The 19,483-nt window shown below is 48.7% G+C and overlaps 1 long non-coding RNA gene across 1 annotated transcript in view; it reads left to right on the top strand.

Annotated features, from left to right (window-relative positions):
* The window catches only part of LOC114676025 (uncharacterized), a 35,891-nt gene extending 16,784 nt beyond the window's left edge, over positions 1 to 19,107 (top strand). Inside the window, exons 3-4 of the long non-coding RNA XR_013402619.1 lie at positions 10,779 to 10,896; positions 18,572 to 19,107. This is a non-coding gene — a long non-coding RNA (uncharacterized LOC114676025). The remainder of the gene's footprint in view (positions 1 to 10,778; positions 10,897 to 18,571) is intronic.
* The last annotated feature ends 376 nt before the right edge of the window (positions 19,108 to 19,483 follow it).

Genomic DNA, 19,483 nt, shown 5'->3' with positions numbered 1-19,483 from the left:
GCATTGAAGCTGAGAGCAGTCACTGGCTTTATACTCGGGGGACGTGAGCCACTTTGATGTTCTCAAGCAGCCATTCCCCAAAGCCCTCCGTAGAATGCCGCATTCCTTTGTGCCCATGGCTTCCACTAGGATGAACAGCTGGGAAAGGGCTTTGAGTGAACACTTGGGTTTCTGGGTTTAATTGGTACCCAGCTGCACTGGCCAAGTGGGGGTCCCAGTGACCCTGGACACTACTTCATATAAGGTCCAAAGATGCAGTTAGGTTCTTTTTTTAACTTTAAAAGAAAAAACAAAAAAACGCTTTTGACCTGGTTAAGCTATAGCATTATCGGTTAGTGTTTTTCATATTGGAAAGGTGTATATTTTATTTTCTAAGAAGGAAAGAAATCCTGTTAAATACTCTAACCACAGATTAAATCATGTCAAGGAAAGAGGTACTATTTTGGGGGAAAATGACCCCTTCATGTCAAAGATCAAGGAGATGACTTACATTGTTTAATTGAGTTAATTATGAAATCTTAAGTGGTTTTAAGAAGATGAGCTGTGGATGCTGCAAGACATGAGACTGATGCTGATTTCATATTAGTCAGCCCTGACAGAATGTGGCTAATATTTAAAGCTTGCTCCAGTATTGCTTGAACTAGTCACACTCAGTGCATTGTTCGGCCCGAGATGGGCTGCCTCTGGATGAACCCATTGTAAGTTGAAAGTATTATGTCAAATGCACTTTCTATTTAGGATATTTTCAGCTTACACTGGGTTTATTGGAACAGTTTCATCCCATGGTAAGTCAGGGAGCATATATGCTCATAAAAGTAGAGAGGATCTCATAGATACCATGAGATATAATGTCTCTGATGTTATAGAGATATGATGAAAACAATCAAGTGGGACTTGGAAGCCTTGAAGGGACTCAAAAGGGTGGCTCCTGGAATGCAAACGTGAGTGCCACTGCCTTCTGGATGTAACATCTGTGTCTTCTGCTTAGCCCAGTGGGTTATTGGCTGCTCCCGAGGGCAGAGAGGTCCAGCGTTCCTGTGTTTAGGTGTTTGAGCTGCCTTAAGAGGCTAGGGCGCTCATTGGTGTCTTCAGGGCTTTAGGCCTTCTGAACAAGCAGGAGGAAGGGTGACTTTGTAGAGCTTTGGAAATCTCAACGGACTTCAGGGCCATCCCCCTTGGCAGGAGAGAGCCCCACTGGAGGCGAGCAGGGTGCCGTGCGTGCCTGTGCTGGGCCCAGACGTGTACGGACATTGTGAGAACCACAGGACACAGATCGGTCTTGGTTCACAACTGGTGTCGATGGCCACGCAGCATTTCTTCCAGGTACATGACTGCGGGGACTTGGGTTTTGGGGTGTGCGTCCTGGTTGCCTAGTTGCTTGGAAGACCACTATTCAGACCCCAGCCTGAGTCACCTTGACAGGCCGCCCACTTCACACGCCACATGGAAACCGTGGCGTCAGTCACTGACGCCCACCAGCTGTCAGATGTGTGTGTGTATCTTCCCTGGTCTCAGGATTGGTCTTGTTTTGAGGTTATAGTAAACGTTCTTTAAGAGGGGTTTTGGATTTTTTATGTTGTTTGCAAGGAGGCAGCAGGGAGCGCTTGAGCAGTGAGATCCCCTTTCCAACCAATGCAATTTTAGATTACAGCAGGTAATTAGAGCAGCGGATCTGTGGGATCACCTTTCCAACCAATGAGAATTCAGATCCCAGTAGGTAATTAGGGCAACCGGGCGGGTGGCAGAACCCTGAACTGTGGCTGTATCTGGTGTCTTGCCCCGGACAGAGCGTGCTGGGGCCTCCGTGGTCCTCTGTGGGGTGGGTGGAGCACATGAACTGGGTGCTGCTGGGCCGTGGCTGGCTCCCCAGCCTGGGGTTTATGCAGGACTCATTCTGAAGACAACTTGGAACCCAGAAAGCAGCACGAGGAGAACGGGTTTGTGCGTTTCTGGATCCTTGGCGCTTCCCAGTCTCAGACGCTGTGCAGGCTCTGAGGGGTCTCGCCAGGAAAACTTGCACAGTCGGCCCCCAGGGTGGAGTGGGGCTGTAGCAGGTCTTGCAGGAGCTGGAAGTGGGGGTGAGTTTCTCACCAGCGGGACTTTTCAAATGGGCCCAGCAGGATGCATCTGTGGAAATGGTGCCACCTAACGCAGGGCTGCGGCCAGCAGGGCCTGAAAGGCTACAGCGGGCTATGTTTCTGCTCTCTCTTGAAAGGGTCTCTGCACGTTTTTCCTTGGTCTTTGTCTATTTGAGGGACGCTTCCCCCTTTGTTGGGCTTACCTAGCCTTCTGAGCTGCCTTGTTGAGTATGACAAAGCCCTGAGAAGGCATTTTTATTGCATAATTATGTTATCCTGGTAGCTGGATAAATGACCTGCAAATGTGGGTGACTCAATAGCTCTGAGGGTGTTCAGTATCCAAGACAGGTGGGAAGGAAATGTTCAGGCAGGCGTCAGAGGATCTGTTCTCTGCTACACACTGGGGCCCTGGTTTGCTGACAGTCTTCATACTCGATCCAAAATGGGATAATGAAGTCTCACAGATTCGGCTTCAGCTGAGAGCTGCCTCCAGCACAGTCTTGTGTGAGTAACAGTTTATATGTTTGGTGCAAAGGGCGGGCGTCAGTTGATCTTATTTGTGGTGGTGCTTATGGTGGCTTTTCCGTAAGGAATTTAGACTTTATTAGCTTTGGCAAGGGAATCCTGAGTGATAAATTGGAAGAATGTTTCAGGAAATTCTGGAACCTGCAGTGAATCTGTATGAAATTGAGATTTGGATTCCCACGATTTCCTAATGCTACCCCGAAACCCAGTAGTAGACATAGTCGTAGAGCTTCAGTTGTGCTGCCCCACTTCCCCAATTTAAAAGGAACACGTTGCTTTCATCTAGAATGTTCTAAGCTCTGAGTGCTGCCGGCGGAGTGGCCAGCTCTCTGCGTCAGAGGGGAAGCCAGGGCTGCGTTTATGGCGTCGCGGCAGCTGGGAGCTGACCCTGGACCTCAGACACGTGTGATATTGACCATTTTCTGTAAACTCCAAGGGTGTAGTGGTCTCCTTGGTGCTTTACAGTCTTCGGAGGCTTTTGATGTGTCTGGACTTTATAGATTTTTCAGAAGTAGACGGCCTTTTCCCACACCCTTGGGCTGAGTTTTGTCAGAGGCTGGTGTGTGGGAAGCACCACACCCACATTCTGATAGGAAAGACTCTGGTGCCCAACTGAGGTCAGAGTGGAAATTCCTTTTTTCCTTCCCTCCAGTCTGGTCCAGCTGCTCCCTGCTTGGCCAGAAGAAAATCATGCTTATCCAAGTCATAGGCAAACCCCTAAATCAAACATTTCTCTTTTTTCTTTAATATGCCCATTTAGTTTTTATGGGACGATAGATAGAGAAATGTCTTTTAGGGAAAAATTAATTTCTTTAATTACAGAGAACTTTTTGGATAAAAACTGCAATCAGGAGGCTATTTTGTAATATGATCTAGTTAAATACCACAGTGGAAAGCTCCTTATATTTGATCTTAAACTTGGGCCTGGTGTGTGTGGCCGCACGCTCGTACTCATGACGCCACGCTCAGCTGTGAACTACAGGCACGGTACATACTTTGTGGTTGCTTTTTTGAAAGTCTTACTGCTTGGCCTCTCCGACTCAAATGTTGAGTTACGTTGATTCTGTTCAGAATGTTCATCCCTCCGTCTAGGGTCCAGTCGTCCATCTCAGAGGAGGAGACCTGAGGATGAGATAGAGGCCAGAGGGCTGTGGGGCTGAGGGCGGGTGTGGGGTGGGGGCCAGAGAGGCATGGGGCCAAGGGTGGGACAGGGGCCTGAGGGGTGCAGGGCTGAGGCCGGGGCAGTGGGAGAAGGGGTGTTGGGCTGTGAGCCAAGCTGCATGGTGGCCTCTATGAGTTGGGAGACTCCAGGCAGGAACACAACCTACTGACCCCTTGACTTCAGCCCTGGGACTCCTGACTTCCAGGGCTGAGAGGAGGTTTGCATTTGTGGTAATTTGTTGCAGCAGCAATAGGAAGTTAATGCATTGTATCTGTTCTTCACCTCCAAACCTTTGAAAAGTAACCCTGTTGTATCGGCCTTTTGTGTGCCCTAAATTCTAATGAGATGGTTTGTAGGAAATAATGGACACAAACGACGGCAGAACACAAAGTTGGACAGAAGCAGTGTCTTCTGTGGTTCTGTAGTTTGGGTCTGTGAAGTTAGATTTCGGTCAGAGAGTGTGTGGTCTTGTTCAGTGTATACCTGGAGTACTTGTTCAGAGCTCCTGGGGGAGTGGTCTTTAACACTGTTAGCATTAAAACTCCAAGCACATCAGGGCCAGAGTTCCTGAGTCAGTGTTAGGCGACCTTTGAATAAGAGTTGGCATGTAGAATCTGCCCACTTTACTAGTATGAAGCAGCAAAATCATTTTTTTTTTTTTTGATGGTGTACACGGGAGACAAATGAGCTCCCTTTGCCCCACCCTGAGCAGAGACTGGGCAGGCGGTGGCAGCAATGTCCCCCATGGTGCATCCTTGGTGCATGGAGGAAAGTGTGTTCACCCTTAAAACACAGCCCATCCTCTCAAAGGCAGGGTGACAACCACATTTACATGTGGAATCTTAAAAAAGGGCCCGTCTCCCTGAGAGAAGAATGTGGATGTGTGTGTGTACCTCCTTTTTTTTTTTTTTTTTGAGACAGTTTCCCTCTGTCACCCAGGCTGGAGTGCGGTGGTACGATCTCAGCTCACTGCAAGCTCTGCCTCCCGGGTTCATGCCATTCTCCAGCCTCAGCCTCCCGAGTAGCTGGGACTACAGGCACCCGCCACCACGCCTGGCTAATTGTATTTTTAGTAGAGACGGGGTTTCACCGTGTAAGCCAGGATGGTCTCGGTTTCCTGACCTCGTGATCTGCCCACCTCGGCCTCCCAAAGTGCTGGGATTATAGTTGTGAGCCACCGCACCGGGCCGTATGTGTGTACCTCTTTACAAGTCTTGCCTGACCTTTGCATATAAAAATTATTGAAAAACTTAAGGATGTAACTGACAAGTACTTTATAGGTTTCTCCATGTAAAAATTTGGAAAAGTTAAGTGAACCCATAATGTGTTTTATTTCTATGAGTCCCACACTTGGATTTTTAAATGTGGGCAAAACATCTGTATGTTCTTCAGCCTGATTTCCATGGAATCGTGAATGAAACGTGCTGAAGTTGCCGTGTGGATTTTGTTATGTGGCGGTGACATGTGGGGGCTGGTCATTAAACAACTGGAGGGACCCCTGTCCTTTCTGTGCTCCTGTTGGACATTAGGCACGTGCTTGGGTGTTTTCTGTGTGTGAGGACAAGATGACAGAAGTTCCAGATTCACACGGTGGTATCTTCTCCCTTTTCTGTTAAAACGTGTCTTCTGCTGCTTCTACATAGACAAAATGTTTCTTTCTCTTGCCTGTCTACATAAACGCTGTTTAACAAAAACTGTATTGTAGACATGTGAAGCTGAATTCCACATGATCAAGCAGATAGAGATGACTGAGTATACTGTTTTGTGGAAGGAAGGTTTAAAATGATTTTTAGCTTTTTCCCTGAAACAGGGAATAATTTTAACTTTTTCCCTGAGATAGGAAATAATGAAATGGGAAAATAATTAAATTTTCCCATGTAATTGTTAGATTATATTTAATTATTAGATTATTCATTTATTGCAAGGGAAAAAGGAACTCGATCACCCCATGTACCCAAATGAAAATTTAAAGGGTATGGGTGAATTCATCTGAACTCCTTTAATTTGTTTTTGTTTGTTTGTTTTTGACAGTCTCACTCTGTTTCTCAGGTTGGGTGCAGTAGTACAATGACAGCTCACTGCACCCTCAACCTTCTAGGCTCAAGTGATTCTCCTGCCTCAGCCTCCCCAACTGCTGGGATCTACAGGCGTTAACCACCACACACAGCTTATCACCTCTTGGAGACTAGCTTTGAGTTTGGGCATTCACTGGAACTATATTTTGGTTAATTCTCAAAGTTTGTCACTGTTTATCTTTAATTTGCTAAAAATCTACAGGTATTGTGAAATGCATTACATTTCCTTAGCATTTATGGATTCCCTGTTAGTGGGGCAGAGATGCAGAAGGGCAGAAGGCGTTCGGGCATCATCAGGGTTGCAGTTGAGTGCTTGCCCCGAACACACTGGGGCTCTGGGCTCTGTGGCCCTACGGGGGTCCTCTGTCCACTGAGGGGCCGGGTTACCTGGAAGGTCCCTCCAGCCTCTGCCATTTTGCCCTTTTCAGGTTAATATCTCATCGTTGTCCTGGACAGCACTGCCATTCGTTCACTGACCCACGAGTGAACAGCTGGTCCATGGCCAGTGCTTCTTCCTGCAGCTTGGAGGTGGTGATGTGATAACACTTCCTTGGAACGTGGTTCTTGGTGTGTATTAATGGTTCAGTTGTATGTTTCTTTTTAATCTGCACCTCTGAATTGGTCTTTTGATTGCAAAGAGATTGCTTACTGGATTTGTTTCTGAATATTTCGTGGATAACAGGAGAACCTTGTTTATCTGTGTGTTCATTTAATGTGTTTTTGCCAGGCATTTGAATGGGTGTGTTAGCCCTTAGCCCACTTTCTGTGTGTGGTGGAGTCATTGAAATCATTTATGTGAAGTCTCTCTTCTATTAAGGCCGGAGGACGTGGGGTGGTGTCTCCCTAAACTAGGGGGAAATGACTTGTTCTGCCCTCCTCCCTGGGAATGCTGGTGTTTCCAGGTCTCTGAACTTGGCTCCCACACTGGGAGAGTGGCTGTGGCTTCTGGAGCCCGTTTTGTGCGGGACTGACTCCTTCACTTGCTTTATTCCCCACCGTCTTTGTTGCTTTATAATGCAGGGATGAGGAAGTTGGGCCCGGGGGCCTTGTCTGTACCTGAAGGGCCCGATGCAGAAACTCCTTGTGGGAAGGATGTTCCTTGAGGGCAACTTTTGGAGTCTTTTCCTAATTTTAACTGAGAAGTAGCTATTCACATGGTTCTATTCTGCTAGGGTGTTTCAAAATAATTGGTGTAGAGTTACGAAGATGTCCGAGACACCCATGATCCACTCCGGGCCAGTGCCGGACATTGAGCTCAGATGCATTCAGACCACATTCAGATGCCAAAGATTCTTGCTTGGTTATTCTCAAACTTATGAGAATCTAAAACGCGAGCCACGGTATGGATTTTCTCTTGAGCCCCCATGACTTTGCCTTGTATTTTGGGCATGAATGACTTCATCAAGGGGAAAGAATTTGAGGAAGGAGCCTCTGAGGCTAGGAGAGGGTGGGAAGGGGCGGTGGGAAGAGAAGGGAAAAGGAGCTGTAGAGGGAAGAGCCAGGCTGGGGCTGCGGCATCTCCTCATGTTGCTCCCCCACCCCTGGCGCAAGGCCCCAGGGACTGACTGATTTTCCCACAGGAAATGTGTATGATTGCATGTCTGTTTTGTGGGCCGGCCATTTGGATTGAGGGAATGTCCGTGTTGTGATTCCTTATTGATTTGAAGGTTGAAAAGGTTTGTGCTCAATACACGGGTCTCTTGGTGCGATGAGAAATGTGACCGCAGCCGCCTTCAGGGTGGGGAGAGCCCTTGAGGCCCTCAGTGGTGGGCGGTGTCGGCCTTCGTTTCCCTGGGTGAGCTGCCCTCAGGGTAGGAAGGGAGGTCCTCGGTGGTGGCCGCTTTGGCCTTCGCCTCCGTGGGTGAGTATTGCTCCATCCCCGGCTCTCTGACTCCTTGCCTGGCATCTTCTTCGTTGGAGGCCATGATCCATCAACCTTGTCCACGCGTGTCCTGTAGACTAGTGCTGACTGTAGGTTCAGGAGTGGTCAGAGGAGGCCCTCGTGATGCGAAGCTAAACGTTTAATGATGGCGCTGCTGAGTGCATGAGCCACGTCAGCCCAAGTGGCTGGGTAGGAGGGAACCGCGGGGTGGAGGGAAGACTGGACAGATGGGTGCTTTCCTCGGCCCCTGGGAGCACAGCCAGGTCCATGCTCAGACCTGCTGGTTTCTCCCATATTTCCATAAATAGCAAGGGAAGGACTCGGGGCACCCAGGGACCTCAGGGGGTATAAGCTGTGTCCTCGCGTGGCCCCAGCTGTGGCCAGTGATGATATTCTCTTTAACCTCAGGCTTATTTTGTATAAAAACACAAAGGGACAGAAGTAGTTCAAGGGCCTCTAAAGATTTACGTAATTGTTAATAGGCCTACTTTTATGCTTTCTTATGTATTAAGAGCAAATCATGAAACAAACTCATTTCTGTTTGAAGAAATCTTGACGATTCTCATTTTTGTGGCAAGCAACATTGATTTTTTGTTTAGTGAGCGTTAGTGCCCTCCTGCCCAGTGCTGCTGCCTGGCGTGTCCTCGCACACAACTCTGTCCATTGGTCTCCGTTCACCTTTCCGCCTAGAATTGTAGGAGGGGCGCTAGGATCTTAGGGCTAGAAAGAAACTCTGAAGACCACTTTTAGGGGCGGCTTCTGGTCAGGGCTCTCCAGAGAGCCAGCCAGCCGGGTGTGCGTGTGTCTCCAGCGGGAGGGCTGCTGCAGGGGTACGGAGTCCAAGAAGCCCCAGGACCCACAGCCTGCAAGCTAGAGTCCTGGGAGGGTGTGGCTTGAAGACTTGAGAAGCGGAGGGTGCAGATCCCACCCGGGTCTGAGGAGCTGAGACCCAGGAGCATGGGCTGCAGAAGACAAATGTCACTGGCCCATCAGCCAGATAGGTGGAGTGAACCCAGTTTTCCCCGCCTTGCTGTTTTACTCGGGCCCTGGGTGGATGGGGTGGTGTCCCCCACACCGGCGAGGATGGGTGTCCACTCAGTCCAGAGGCAAACATGCATCTCACACAGAAATAATGCAGAACCAGCCATCTGGGCACCCCGGGCTCGCTCAGGTTGATGCACAAAACCAACGCTGCGCGTGGCCCTGACGTCTGCGTGTTCGCATCACTCCACGCACATTGCTCGGTCATCGCCTCGGTGAGTTTGTAAGCTCGTTGTGTGGTTCTGGGGCTCTTTGTCCGGGTGGTGGTGGTGGTGATGACAGGCTCCCCACTACCCCAGCTCAGGTATGGAAGGTGATGGCATCAACGGCTCCTTGTTTCTCAGACACTTGAGCGGGTGCTCTGTGCAGCCAGTTCCACCTGCAGCAGCATCTGTTCCCTATGCCGATTCCATTCGGAGGGTGTGCCTCCCTTCTGTTGAGGGTGCAGCCTTCTTTCAGAGAAGAACTGTGTCCTGTTCGCCTATATCTCCTGTGGTGTATCTCATGGTTGAATAAGTAGCTATAGTATACCTCGGTGGCTGAATGATAGGTTCATTAGAAGGAAAACTTTATACTTTTTTTTTTTCTTTTTGGGATGGAGTTTCACACTCAATGCCCAGGCTGAAGTGCAATGACATGATCTTGGCTGATTGCAAACTCTCCCTCCCGGGTTGAAGTGATTCTCCTCCCTCAGCCTCCCAAGTAACTGGGGCTATAGGCGTCTGCCACCATGCCTGGCTAATTTTCATATTTTCGTTAGAGATGGGGTTTCACCATGTTGGCCAGGTTGGTCTTAAACTCTTGACCTCAGGTGATGCACCCACCTCGGCCACCCAAACTGCTGGGATTACGGCCATGAGCCACCACACCCAAGAACTTAATACCTTTTTTTTTTAATCATAATGGGCTTGTTAAATGCTTACGTTAATGTTTATTTTTAAAAATGTTATCTGTGACCTTTCAGCTTTTCATAGCACTTCTCGTGTGAATATTTAAAAAAGGCCCTTTACTGGTGGGGGAGAAGCCGTTACCCCTTTCAGCAGAGGGAGATGGAGGAACACGCCCTGGTGGGTCTGAGCACAGGCAGTCACCCCAGCCTTGGTGCTTGCTTAGGTCTGTTCTCCGTTCACCGTAGCACATCCACTCTCATTGTCAGCTTAAAAATAAGCTTTTTCCTCTTTCTAATCAGAACAGTTAGTTTGTTAACCATCACGTTAAGGTATCGAGAATGATGGCTTTCAGGCCTCAGATATGACACAAGTAGTAAATGCAGCTGACCCTGAACAACATAGGTTTTGAGCTTCGAAGGATCACTTATGGTAATTATTCTCCAACCAACACTTACTGAAAAAACCTGGCTTTGTGGAGGGCCGACGTTTCCTACATGCGGTTCCATAGGGTGGCCGCGGGTCCTGTGGATACATAGATTTGGGTAAACTCGGGGAATGTTCTGGAATCCATGTCCCTGTGTATACAGAGGGACAACTGCAGCTTTTTAAAAGTTTGTGTCCTGCCTTGTCCTAAAAAGGCTCCAAGGTGGATGCAAAATTATTTCATCCTTTTGGTTTTCTTGGTGGGATATTGATGTTTATTCTTCAGTGTCTAAAATCCTGAGTGAACAGAGTTAGTGCTTCAGGAACAAAGCCAGTCTGGAAACACATATTGAGATATCCACCTTTTCTTCATGGTTTCACTAAAGGCCATGATCATATTTTATTCTGTTGAACTGTAGGAAACTGCCAATATTTGCTGTTTTTGGTCTACAAAATGGCAAGTTCGTACGATGTTAAAAACAAAGGCTTCCTGGATGGGGAAAATAGGAATCGGTGAGAACCTGAAGTTGTCTGTCATGGCCTCTGAGTCACAGGTAAATAAACCTGCGTGAGGGGAAGTTGTCTGTACAGTATTTTCCTTCTGTTTTGAGACTGTCAGAAAAAGGACAGTTCCATTGCGTTGGGTCCCTTTTCCTCACCTTTGCTGCAGAGGGGACTTGCCATTATTCCTCTTGTTTCCAGTGCCCAGGATGCTGATGTCATATAGAAGACCTGCAGGTCGATGCATGTGAAACAGGCAACGGACACGCTGTGCACCTTGGGACGCATCTGAGAAGTACGTGCTTGCAGCAGGTCTGAGGTGAGGGCGTGTTCCATCTCCTCTCGCTTCCCTGGCTTTGCAGGCCTTTGAAGTTGGTCCTGGAAAGTGAAATTAGTTAATGCTGATTAGCTCCAGGTCAAAGCCGGGGGGCCGAAGGGACCCGCCCTTCACTCGGGGTGTGAAGCATTGGGCCCTCCCATTAGGAGGCAGGAGGGACTCGAGAAAGCCGCACATGCCCTCCAGTTCCCTTATGTTGAAATTTTTTGTACTCGGCCATGCCAGGTCATTTGGGAGGTAAATGGGGGGTTCACATGGGGGTGTGCAGTATTCTTAGGTGTCAGGTGCGAGAGTTGAATTTGTAGAAGCTGTGCGGATAGGAAAGGGCCTGGCAGGGAGTGCTGTTTACATGGAGCCAATTTAACGCGAGATCTGTGCTCTGCCTGGGTCCGTGTCTGACCGGTGTCTCCCAGTCTGCAACAGGACGTTGACGTGACTCGGCGCCATCGGCCCACTCTGTGTAGACGTCTGAGGATCTGTGCGCGGCTGCTCTGTGAGAATGAGTTGTGATAATGAACTGAGAAACAGTGAACAAACCCTGAATTGGTTAGCACTGGTTCCACGGCCACTTCTGCCGTGGTTGGGGTCATTCATAATAAAGTGTGCTGGACTCCTATGCAGAGCTCTGAATTTCAGAGGCCCTTTAACTCGGCAGCTAACCAGTCGCTTCCTTCAGAAGACATTTGAGTCCCTTTACCTACCAGGGTGACCCTGGGAGTTTGAAGATGAGTGAGACAAGCCCTCCCTGTCTTGTGGATTTTACTGTCCAGAGGGGAGACAGATGTGGACGGTGAAGGGGGCCCTATCAGAGGTCAGCGCACGTCAGTTTTATTTCTTCAGCACTTGTTGTGTTCAGGCGGTGCCCCGGGCCATGTGTAGAGCATCTGGGGACACTGCCCATGGCATCCCAGGCACAGCTAGCATCTGCGCCATCTTCATACTTGGCCTGAGTTTTGGGGAAGCACCGAGGATGGCTTCTACCTTTGCTGGAGATTGTTGGAAGTCAGGGCAGCCCTCCACAAGGAGATGATCGCCAGCTGATTCCTCAAGAAAGAGAGGTGGTCCCCACAAGGGCAGAGCAGGGCAGCATGCACAGACCTGGGTGTGGGGTCTGGGGCATGTGCATCTGAGTGGGGTCTGCTGGGAGACAGCAGGGGTGAGGTGTGAAGGCAGTTGGAATTGACAGGATAAATTATCACTAAGGCGATGCTGGTAAAACATAAAATTGGGACTCTCTGGGGTAAATGTGGACTTAGGGTGACCCTGGGCGTGGGTATTTTCAGGCTCTGAAGGCAAAGATTTAGGAAATTGGGGCAGAGCTGAGCCCCAGATGAGGATGAAGACCACCCTTGGGATGTTGAATGAGACAGGGGTGGAAACCCAGTGAATGTCGTGGGGTCAGTCCAGGAGGAAGGCAGCAGAGGAGACCGGTGTCCTCAAAGGCCCCGTGGGGCCTGCCTCTCAAAGTGCTGGGATTACAGGCATGAGCCACTGCTCCCTGCCAATACTTTTAAAATTTCTAAGCTACTCTCTCTCATACCCACTCCAGTATTTTTTTTTTTTTTTAGACTAGGTTTATGGCTATATTTTTTCCAAGGGAACCAAACAGTTACCTGTTTGAAGTACAAATAACACCGTGTTTAAAAACCGAAAATGCCAATTTGCATAGAAGTTTCCAAATACACAGTTGGTTTGAGCCTTGCATTGCAGTGTCACTACCTGCTCTTAAATTTCTACATGATGTATAGATAGCGAGGCAGGGACGGCTCGTACATCTTCAGGTTTCGATTCTACTAACTTGGGCTATATTTTCATTTATTTTGGCACATCTGTGGGTGTGGCAAGCAAGGCCAGGGTATTTATTTGGAAGCTTGTCCAATAACAGTTGGGAAGATTTTCACATTTTTAGAATTTTCATAGTAATAGTTATAATTTACAAAGAATTAAAAATTGTGTAGTCATTATTTTGCTTTTTTCTAGATATGCCCTGAAACAGGGTTGCTAACTATCATTCTACATCACAGGATTCAGAACAGGACCATTTTGGAGCAGACGCCTGTAATCGAGGAATTCCGCCTAGTCAGTTCACTTGAAACTTGTTTAAAATGTTTTCTTTATCCTAGTTGGCACCTGTGGCTATAGTTTGTTTTCACTGCTGAGGAATATTCCATGATGGAAACTGTAATTCATCTGTTTTTCATATCGGTGGACATTTGGATTATTTCGGGAGGGTGTGTATGTCTATTCAGCCTTCGTTTTTTCAGGATATTTTGTAGAAGATAATGTAACAGTGTAACATCCTCTGCTACGGAGCCAACACGAACCCTGATTACAGCCACACAGACTCTCACACAGACTCTCAGGCCTTGTTACAAACGCACAGAACCATTTTCTTAAGTTGAAACACAGTAGCAGAACCTGAAGCCATGTGAACGGGTCCTCTGATCTTACACTTGGAATTCACTTTTTATTACTATGTCTGCTAATTAGGAAGCATATCAATTATACAGAAATCTGAGAATATAAAATTATATGTTTATGACAGAAAAAAAACTTATTTAATACTCGAGAACACATGGCTATGTTTTTCCCTCATGCCCCACCACTGTTTTCTTTGCTTGAAATGGGAAATGACATTTGAAGGCGGTTTTCTAGCCACTGTTAGCCTGGCATAGTTCTTCAGAGACAGAGGATGTAAAGCACATGGAAAATTTCTGTTTGTGGAATGTGATTTCCCGATCACCTCATTCAGGCTGCCGCCGCCTTCCCCTCTGGCCGCCTGCATCATGGGACGTCTGAGGAAGTCCCTGTTTCATCCTCTGGAAATTCGGAAAAGGAAGGAGAGGAGGGCGTACAGGGTGTGGTGCATTTGTGTTGGTCCTTCGAGGTTTTATTTGGAGTCTCGGCTGCCTTGTTGGTTCCTGCCTTTATGTCCCTAGCTCGTGGCTTTGTCCTTGTGTCTAACTCACAGGCAGACAGATGGAAAGGGAAGTTGTATTCAGCCAACAGCTTGATCTTATTCTCAAGGCTCAAATCGACTGGGTAATTGGAGACTTCTGTGCAAATGGGCATTTTTGGTTTTTAAACACGATGTCTTATTTGTACTTCAAATGGGTAACTGATTCTCTTGGAAAAAATATAGCCATAAAGCTGGTTCTTAAAAAAAAAAAAAAAAAAAAAAAAAAAAAAAGGGAGTGGGTGTGAGAGAGTGGCTTAGAAATTACACCAGTAATGGTTGGGCGTGGTGGCTTACGCCTGTAATTCCAGCACTTTGAGAGGAGGAGGCAGGTGGATCCCCTGACGTTAGGAGCTTGAGACCAGCCTGGTCACCATGGTGAAACCCCGTCTGTACTGAAAATATGAAAATTAGCCGGGCATGGTGACAGGTACCTGTAATCCCAGCTACTTGGGAGGCTGAGGCAGGAGAATCACTTGTACCCGGGAGGCAGAGGTTGCAGTGAGCCGAGATCGCACCACTGCCCTCGACCCTGGGCGACAGAGCAGAAACTCCATCTCAAAATAGAAAAAAAAAAAAAAAAAAAAAAAAAAAAAAACACCCGGTAATGGAAACCTGATTGCATCATCTGTGATGGAGATGGCAGATGGCTGTTGGACTGTTCTGTTGGTGTGATGATGATTATGGGAATATTTGTGCTGAAATTCACAGAACTGAACACTGTCCGCTCTACAGCAATTTTTAAAAAGCAGTAATATGCTCATTTTCAGTACTGTTTTTAATGGAAGATGGAGTTTGCAGATGATTCATTAGGGCAAGCCTGTCTCAGGAGTTGGTAGACGATTCGTTAGGGGCCTGTCTCAGGGCCCTTGGGTTGGGTTGGATTGGGTTGGGTTGAGTTTTGTTGGGTTGGAAAAGCATTTCCTATTGTGGGCAGTAGCATGGGGCATGAAAAGGATATCGCCAAGGAAACATGTAGAATCCTTTGAAGAAACATGTGTTCTAACTTCCTGTAAGATAGAATTGGAATTTATAATGGTTTTGTTTTCTAGAGTCTTGGTAGAATAGGGAAGACAGTGTAATAAAAGCTAATTTTGAAATGAAGAATTTGAAAGATTTTTAACAACAATAGTTCTAGAAAGTCACCCTGGAAATGTTTTTAAAGATGTTCAGTAGCAATAGCTGTAGGAAGAGTCACCCTAGAGTTACTTCTTGAGCATTGGTTTCCTGGCTGTATCTTCCGACTTTCATTTTGAAGTTTTGCTGTGAGTTGGGGATGTGTGGGAATAGCCATCCCCAGGTGTTGGGTAGGAGTGGCCCTGCAGGGGGGTGCATGTGCCCCGAGGCCTGAGGCACTGTTCCAACCTAGCTTGGAACATGGGGACTCTTGTCAGTGGCTGGAGTAAGAGTACCAGCCTGGCAGGCTGGGGAAGCCCCGGGGTGGTCTGGGCACTGTCCTCCCTGCCTGCCGGACGGCAGCTGGAGGAGCTCGAAGGCTGCCTGCCTCGTGGCTGTCAGCGCAACAGCCCCTCCTGGCCCTGGAGCAAATTTAGGTCCATGAGTCTCTGCACGGGGACTTGCCTCCTGGGATCTCCGCCACTGTCCTGAGGGCCCTGATGCCACTTTCCTCGTGGGACCCAAGTCTCGGGCAGCTGCGACCCCAGATTCTGTTGCTTTCTCTGCCGTCTCATTCCAGCATGAGTGCTCACCTCACTCAATGCAGAGCCTCAGGTTCCCTCAAGATCCCCAGAGATGGAATCTCCCAATTTAACAAGATAGTTGGTGACAAGATTTGAGCGACACTGATTTAACTCAGCTTCCAGAGTTTAAGTTCCCAAGACACAGTCCTGCTCCTTCCCTGGCCTCATCCTGTGTGGCTGGTGTGGATGCGGGGTTTCCGGAGGGTGGGGCTGAGGCAGGTCAGCAGCAGGGGGATGGCTCATTATTGATAGCTCAATGCCTTGAGGATAACTAGGATTAATGAGCTTTATACGGTTGTAGGTTTCGGGTATATATATGTATATATATTTTTAAACGAATTGGATTTCACGTGGGGCAACCTACAGCAGTGTAGCCTCACCAGGTGCCCAGCAAGCCACCTGCTGACACTGTTACTGTGTGTGTTCCCGTCATCCCACGAGGTGGACACGGTTATCACCACATTTTTCTGACATGAAACTTGGAGAGGAGAGGGTTTAGGAAACTCCTGAAGCCACACTGTCAGCGGGACCCGGGTGGTCTGGCCTTAGACCCTGCACTGTCTGCCCCTCGCCACGCTGTCAGCAGACCCGGGTGGTCTGGCCTTAGAACTCACGCTGGTCGCCCTTCCTTGCCACGTTGTGGGGTTTTTCCTGCTTCTGGGCAGCATTTGATACCTTGTGAAACAAGACAAAGACTTACTATGAGTGGATATGCCATTATCTGAGATCCAGAACGTTTCCTGGACCTGGCGTTGCCGATGTCATGTAAGGGGAGGTAAAAACATTTTCATTGTGGTCATTGGGGCTCCTGAAATGGTGTTTTTCCCAGTGAAAATTGACTCATAAAAATCTGTTAACTCAATACTATGTGAACAGAAGAAGTGTGTTGGGCTCCAGTTAAATGTCTGAGAGCCACAGAAGTAAATGAGGACACCTTCCGAACACAGCCTCCCGGAGGAGGCCAAGGACGTTTGCCTGGAGGGTTTGCCATGAAGCAGGACTCGGGCAGGGCTGGTCTGCCTGGAGAGGCCTCTGCCATGATGCACGTTAGTTGAAGTAGTTGAGGGGTAGTGGCGTGAGGTCAGTGGTCCCCGAGGAAGCCCCTAGCAAAGCCGGTTGCCGTGGGATGGAAAACTGCCATTCAGTGGCTGTAATCCTGGCTTCACGGGGCTGACGTACAATCCTGCACTTGGATACTTGGATTCCAGCCAGGTCAGATGGTTGTACCTTGGAGGGGCGTTTGTGTCAGTAGAGAGCAGAGTGGTGGTTCCCAGAGGCTGGGAAAGGACAGAGGTGAGGCCCCTGAAGGACGCTGGTCTTCCTGGTTTAGGGGTTTGGGGCTCAGCCACCTTCCTGTGTCTGTGTAAATTATACCCAGGATCATTTTCACTCGCCCCACTTTAGTTGAGCATTAGAGATTCAGGATGTGTGTGCCCACGTCACCTGGGCCGTGATCCTGGAGTTGGGTGAGACTGATTCCCGGGTTTATAGAATTACTCTGGGATTATTAAAAACAAAAGCACTTGAGGCATTCATAATGCTATTTCCTGAACATAATTTATGTTCAGTTCTTCAGAAACATTTGTCTGAGGAAGCATCTATAATTTTTGTTTTCTGCCACTCACTGCTAGAAAGCATTGTGCAACACTCAAGTGAGTGGCATTATTCCTCTCCTTCCACCACGCAAGTAAGATTAAAGGTACCTCTGGCTCCCTTCAGTCTTCTCACCTGCAGGACGCCTGGCGTGGCAGTGTGCTGCCTTCCGTCTTGCTTCTGGGGAGAATTAGTCGTGTTTGTGTGTGCTGCTCAGCTCAGCCTGGTACAGTTGTGTGGGTGAGGAGCTTCGTTGCTAGGTGACCCTCCCAGGCCTGCCTCCCACCTCCCTAGGCCTTGTTCTAAACTGACAGATAAACAGTGTGTTTTGGAAGAGGACAGCAGCAGGGCAGGAGAGAGTTTGTTCAGACTTTCTCCTTGCACTGACATTTGAGCCCTCATCCAGCCTGGGCCCTTCTACAGAGCTGCCTTTGTGTGTTGCAAATCACTCCCTCCCAGTAACCGTGCTTTCAGAGGTTTGGAAATGTGACTTAACTCATCTTCAATTTAAAGCGTACTATTAAATTTTAATGTTGAAACTGATGTATTTTATGGCCTTTATTTGATTTCTCTTGATTTTTTTTCCCCATATGAGACATTGCATCTTAAGGGAGACAGCCTGGTGTTGGCCTCCTTTCCTAAGGATGGAGGTGAATTCTGAAAGCCCTTTATGTAGGCAGCGAAATAATCAGGGAACCGTTATTATAGCTATGCCTGTCCATGTAAAGCGAGCACAAGTCATAAGCAGAAAAAAGTGCAGCCCAGGTGCAAGGTGAGCCCTAATGTTGCCTGTGCCTCGCCTCCCCGCCTTGAGGAATGGAAGTGCAAGTGCAGGTGGTTGAGTTAGCCTCCAAGCCCAGCCTGCGCCCCCCTCACATCCCTCTGCATCTGCAGGGGCACAGGCCGTGCTTCCATCCCTCGCTCAGTGCCAGGACTGATGCGTCAGGAACAGGGGGTGCTGTCTGCCCCTTGTTCGGTGCCAGGGATGATCTGTCAGGATCCCTCATGCTCAACTGGTCCTCACGTCTTCATCACCAGCCTCTTGCTGGTAACGGGCTTGTTATTACCTTGGTATGTGTTGTGGGGCGGTGCTCAGTCCTCCGAGGGAGGGAATTGGCCCGTAGACGATTCACATTCAACAGGACCAGGGAATGGGTTCTTGTTCCATGTCCTGGATCCCAGGAAGCCTTTGTCCTGGACCCTGTAACCCCTGGCGTCTTCCTGAGAAACGCTGGTGCCACTGGAGCACAGCCCGGCCCCCTCCAGTTTCTCCGCTTTGTAGCTGCACTTGTGTTTAGCAGGTCTTCCAGGACTTAGACGCTGCTTGGTGTGAGCCAGGTTTTGTGTAGAAAGAGGACAGGTCCGAGCTGGCAACCAACCAGCCCAGAACTATCTTTTATGCTTCCAGATTCTGTGGCCAAAAACTTACCCGTGGACATTGAGGGTGATGCACTTCTGCTCCAAGACGTCTGTGGACTCAGCTAGAGGGATGGAAAGGATATGGAGCCTCTTCACTCTTGGCCTGGGCCTGGACCTGCTGTGTAGCCTCTCAGTGGCACCAGGGCTCTCTTGTGTCACAGCAGTCTCAGGTTGGTGGCACTGCCCCAGGATGTCCCAGGCTTCATGATGTCCAGGCTCCTCTGGCATGGCGGCCTCAGGTGGGTGGCACTGCTCTGATGGACGTCCCAGGCTTCATGATGGTAGGGGCTCCTTGTGCCGTGGCGGCCTCAGGATGGTGGCACTGCCCCAGGGTGTCCCAGGCTCCAAGGCCAGTGTTCTGTCCAGCGATGGGAAGTTGTACTGTAAGGTCTAGTATCGGAAGATGCCTGGGGTGCTATCCTTCAGAGTGGTCCTACACTCACCACAAATCAAGCCAGGGGAGGCCCTGCCAGAATTTGCAGCTGTGTTTCAGGTCGTTCCACAAGGCCTCTTTTATTTTGGCCTAGTCAGGTATATAATTCTTTATCTCTTTGATGTTTTTGAGACAGGCAAAAAAACCCTTTTTGTTGCCCAGGCAGTGGTGTGAGCACAGCTTACTACAGCCTCAACCTCCCAGGCTCAAGCGATCCTCCTGCCTCAGTCTCCTGGGTAGCCAGGACCCACAGGCACATGTTCCACGTGTCCCCATGCCTGACTTATTTTTGTATTTTTTGTAGAGATGGAGTTTTGCAATGTTGCCCAGGCTGGACTCGAACTCCTGGACTTAAGCAGTCCAGCTGCCTCAGCCTCCCAAAGTACTGAGATCACAGGCATGAGCCACTGTGCCTGGCCAAGTGTGTTTCTAATTTCAAAATTAAGAGGACCCAGAGTCAGTTAATTG

Source organism: Macaca mulatta, chromosome 13, assembly GCF_049350105.2.
Source record: "Macaca mulatta isolate MMU2019108-1 chromosome 13, T2T-MMU8v2.0, whole genome shotgun sequence".
Classification (NCBI taxonomy): domain Eukaryota; kingdom Metazoa; phylum Chordata; class Mammalia; order Primates; family Cercopithecidae; genus Macaca; species Macaca mulatta.
This window is presented reverse-complemented; position numbering and strand designations above follow the sequence as displayed.